Source organism: Limulus polyphemus, unplaced genomic scaffold (genome assembly GCF_000517525.1).
Source record: "Limulus polyphemus unplaced genomic scaffold, Limulus_polyphemus-2.1.2 Scaffold2031, whole genome shotgun sequence".
In the NCBI taxonomy this organism is placed as follows: Eukaryota; Metazoa; Arthropoda; class Merostomata; order Xiphosura; family Limulidae; genus Limulus; species Limulus polyphemus.
In genome coordinates, this window is record NW_013667641.1 from 62,520 (window position 1) to 68,157 (window position 5,638).

General features: G+C 33.1%; 1 protein-coding gene across 2 annotated transcripts in view; it reads right to left on the minus strand.

Annotated features, from left to right (window-relative positions):
• LOC106465723 (homeobox protein aristaless-like) overlaps positions 1-5,638 on the minus strand; it is a 53,615-nt gene that overhangs the window by 35,466 nt on the left and 12,511 nt on the right. The window lies entirely within an intron of this gene.

Here is a 5,638-nt window from a genome sequence, read left to right on the forward strand (position 1 = left end):
TGGGCAGAGCATAGATAGCCCATTGTGTAGCTTTGTGCTTAATTACAAACAAACAAACATAAGCAAGAAAAACAAATTCCAAAGCTGAACTTAAGTTTTTTTTTCTTTTTTTCTACAGAAACCTAGAGATTATAAACCTGAATAGTTTTCTGAAAATACAGGGAAACAACAAACAATCTGAATGTAAAAACTTAAACATGTTTCCTTGCGATACAAGAAATGGTCATTTCAGTATCTGACTCGAGTCATACGAGAACTTACAAACATTCCGAATCTACAAACTTCACAGGTTTATTTTCAATACAAAAACATACAAACATTGCAAAACTGTATAATAAATTTACAAACATTCAAAACATACTAAACCTAAACAGATATGCGGAAAGTATAACGATTCCAAACCTGATTAAGTCTCTTTAGGGTACATGGAATTTATAAAAAATACAGACCTAAAAGGGTTTTCTTACCATAAAAGTAACTTGCAAAAATTTCAAACCCCAAAACGGGGTTCTTTCGTTATACGTAGCAGTTAAGCAGTCCAAACCTGAAAAGGTTTCTTTGTAACACAAGCAACCTGTAACCAGTGGTATTAACATGCTTAACAAAGAAAGACCTGCATTGCACGGATAATACAAATAAAGGCCATGGAAACAGTGCAACGTTAAAAGTAAAACACATACACGATAGATAAGCCGACGTCACTACGCACGAACAGAGTAAACTGTAGAGTACTTTGGTCTAAAACGACCTCTATTATTTCGTTTATAGTAAGCCCTATCCAAATACTTCATAAATACCACCTTAGTAGATTGATATCTGGTGAGACTTTTCCGCCCGTCTATTTTTTTCGATGTTTTTCTTAACAACGTAGGTTTAAGTCGGGCTAAAGTATCACGGCGAGGAAAATTACAAACTTCTTTTACCAATAGAGAACACTAATCAAATAAATTAACGTGCGCGCTCTTTCCAGAAGGGGGCGATTATCCATGACAGCAAGCAGACTTTCGAAGCACTAGAGTCTTGTTAGCCTTAGTGTTTAACCCCCGACTGCTGGGTGACAAGCGGTCCTCACGAGGCCACCCGCTACTGACAGTTCTCCTCGCGGCCTATGGGTGCATAAACAACTTGAAAGTGGTGTACACATTGAATTCAAACGCTGTTAAAACACAAATGTTAGTGTAAAATAATAAAATATGTGATGTACTCTAATGAGTTCGCTACCACTTCCATTGATAGCCAGAATTTACTGAAACATATAGGTTGTTTTACTCCAAACCACTGTACCATATATTCAGGTTTATCCCATCATAAACTATCATGTATAACATATAGGTTGTTTTACTCCAAACCACTGTACCATATATTCAGGTTTATCCCATCATAAACTATCATGTATAACATATAGGTTGTTTTACTCCAAACCACTGTACCATATATTCAGGTTTATCCCATCATAAACTATCATGTATAATAAAAACACACCCTGTAGTAGTCGCAGTGACTGCTGATTAAGACTGTTTCTTATTTCAAGTTAATCCAATTAACCCTTCAAACTTTCTTTAGTGATTTGAATTTCTTTAGACCAAAATTTTGTACTCGACACTTATGTTTGTGTGCCCTAGACTTTGAATACGAGAATTCGTGGTTTGCGACCTATTACCGCAAAAACGTTCTCTCTCACTCCGCAAACTGAGGTCATAAGTGTGCTATAAGAGTGACTTTCAAATCACACTATTTAATCAGACTAGACTAGGATAGACCAAGATTTAGCGGTGGGTGTTATTTGACTGACTGTTTCCCTTCTAGTCTATATGTTCAAAATTAGGAACAGCCTTGTGTAGCTTCGCGCGAAATTCTCTAACAAATAAACAAACGATGTTCTTTCCATATCTTGATAAACATGTTCTACTAAACACTTGCCAAATATTCAGTTCTGTTCCTTATAAGTGATGTTGGAATTGAAATATTTAAACATTCTGTTTCATAGACGATAGACTAAAATTTGTTAAAATAGGCAAATATATCTTGTATTTAAAAGAAGCGTAATTTACTGATATGAGGATGCTCTTCGATAAGCGTAGTACAAACAGATTAGTTTAGTAATAAATCTTGAAAATACTTAGTCAAGATACAAGACCAGTACTGTATAGAAATAGAGCTATTTCATCATAAGAATTTTTAATTTAATGTTTCAAGTTGTACTAGCGATATTATATGACCGCGAAAATTAATTATTAATATTTCAATTTTCTCCTAAGCATATTTAGTACAGAACATAAAAATCAATTATTACAATAACTGTTATACTGTTACACCTGCTAATACATCAACACAACACAACAACAACAACAACAAAAAAGTCCGCTCCAGGCTACATTAGGACAGACTTCCAAACCTAAGAAAGATAAATCACTTATAAAAGCAAAACGCTTCCATATCGTTAGGTTCGCACTCAGGTTTTTAAGCACAGCTGGTATCATACCAAGCAGATATTAAAACTTCTTAAAAACTTCAGCTTCTCTACAACACTTCAAAAGAAAATCCTTCGTCAAAGCTTCCCCAGGTGCTAGCCTTATTTGATATCGAATCTGACTAATCATTTCACTTGGATATATATATATATATTCTATTCCTACTAAACGGGAACAATGACACTAGATATCTTGAACATTTTATAACTCACCATTGTAACAAACAATATGTTCCAAATTCCAAAATTGTTGTGTCAAGTTACAGTGTAAAGCGTGAAAATTTTACATATTAATAAACTCTTTGACCTGAATTTTTACTTGCATTACTATGTATAAATACATATTAGACAACGTAGTGCATTCTGTTAATCACACTATATTTATTATTATTTTTTTTTAATGAACGCAACGTAATTTGATTCATTTAGCAGAGAATTTCATTTATAAATATTATGTTACAACGCCATCTATTAAAATAAGCTCGGAGAGCATTTTCAGTAAATTTGTTGACTCGAATTCTGATGTTCATGTAAATAACATAGTCTGAAATAACAAGAATTACCATGCACGTGTAAAATGAATTGCTAAAGGAGCAGAGTGTTCCGCGAACACTTTCATGTGGTAATAGCATGACTCATAAATCCGTGTCACACTGAAAAACATTATTTTTCAAGTATAAACAATAACAAGTCTTTAAGTTGAATAACACTCTGTTCAATAGCCAGAGCTTTGTTTTATTACATGGTAAACTTGAATGAAGTTTTTTAATAACACTCTGTTCAATAGCCAGAGCTTTGTTTTATTACATGGTAAACTTGAGTGAAGTTTTTTAATAACACTCTGTTCAATAGCCAGAGCTTTGTTTTATTACATGGTAAACTTGAATGAAGTTTTTTAATAACACTCTGTTCAATAGCCAGAGCTTTGTTTTATGACATGGTAAACTTGAATGAAGTTTTTAATAACACTCTGTTTAATAGCCAGAGCTTTGTTTTATTACATGGTAAACTTGAATGAAGTTTTTTAATAACACTCTGTTCAATAGCCAGGGCTTTGTTTTATTAAATGGTAAACTTGAGTGAAGTTTTTAATAACACTGTTCAATAACCAGAGATTTGTTTTATTACATGGTAAACTTGAGTGAAGTTTTTTAATAACACTCTTTTCAATAGCCAGAGCTTTGTTTTATTACATGGTAAACTTGAGTGAAGTTTTTTAATAACACTGTTCAATAGCCAGAGCTTTGTTTTATTACATGGTAAACTTGAGTGAAGTTTTTTAATAACACTGTTCAATAACCAGAGATTTGTTTTATTAAATGGTAAACTTGAGTGAAGTTTTTAATTCAAGGTACCCAAGGGTGAAACTCCACACACAAAACAAATTGTCCAGCTAGCTTGTAACATCAGTCAAGGTTTAACAGTATTGTTAAAACAGCCAGTCATGCAAAAATATATATATACACACCTGGGTTTGAAATTCGTGTTTGTTAGTCGGCCATTATCAGCTGGGAGACCCCCTGGGTGGGTAAAATAGTAAAAATATAATAATAATCTAATAGGTTCATTAAACGTACATTTTTTCTTAAAACAATAGTTGTGATTTTGTCTTCTGGAAGTACCTTCTTCACTTAAAAATGGAGCCTCGAGCTTTCTGGGGATCCCTGGCCTATTTTAAAACAGTATGGGAAATCGCTATGGCGTATGAAATGAAAGGAAGTGTCTGGATCGTGTAAACTGGATGAATCCAAAGAAAGTGTGACGAATATTAACATCTCAATGGAGAAATACCTTACCTTTTGGTCAGTATTAAAATAGCAATCTCAAGTCACATTATCTTTGTGTTTATCTGGATTATTATAAAGGTTATGTACATCCCAAGTGTGATATTATCAAACACTGCTATTTTCAATGTTTAATACTAGACATACGTATACACATACATTTTTGAAATTGTGTCTTTCTTTAAAAAATTCTCATTCATAAAAAATTGATAAAATGGAATTGATATATATACTCGTTCTTGGAGCGGACCAGTTAAACCTGATAAGAAACACTTAGAATATTCGAGAAGGACCAGTTACAAATTTTGCGAATTTCGGACTCTGATACACACACAACATGCAACTGCCGCGGAAAAATTTACAATGTTCAATCTCATTAAAATGTTTTTTGTATCTGTAAAACAAGACTTTTGTTCCGATCTATAACCTGATTACATGTCGTTTTTATAGCCTTCTAAACAGGGGGGGGGGGGTAGATGTCTCCTTTGTGGGGTCTTCGCCGCTCTTGACGTCACGTAAGACTTGACAATAGCGCAAAAATATCGACTCCCACAGAGATACAGGGAGAGTATTTTCAGCACGGTATCATTCGCACATAGAACACAGTATACCTTTTGAAAGCTTCTTTTTTTTTCTCTCTCTTGAAGAATTAAAACACAAAAAGTTTTACACACTTCTTTTGTTAAACCAGACTGCATTACATTTTTTATTTGGATCCAGTTGAAAAATGTACGTCCATGAATGTATTAGCTTTGGAAGGATAAATAAATCATTGTGATAAAGTTGTGCTACACATATAAATATAGATATTCTAAAAACGAATATATACGCATTCTAAGAACGTAGGGTAACTACGGAATTACAACTGAACACAAAAGGGTAAACACGAACACGTACCTTTTGTGAAAGCGCGCATATAACTGCACACTAATGTGCATTTTAAAAGCACAATTATATATACACACAAATAAGTACACTCTAAATACTTAAGGATAAATCGGAACTACAGACATTTTGGTAGCATGAGGATACTGTATAGATACTAATAATAGAATAATGAACACACGGAATCTATAAACCCGAAAGCAGATAAACCAGCATACATTGATAATGAAGGTGCAGCAACAAACACAGATATATACAGATTTTATAAAGCATTGATTAAAACACAGATCTACTCATATTAAAAGAGTATAGATAAATGCATAAGTAATAACTTTGTAATAACTTAGCTAGGGGTAAATAACAATTATGTACATTCTAATAAGTCAGCTAGAGGTAAATAACAATTATGTACATTCTAATAAGTCAGCTAGGGGTAAATAACAAGTATGTACATTCTAATAAGTCAGCTAGGGTAAGTAAACAAGTATATACATTCTAA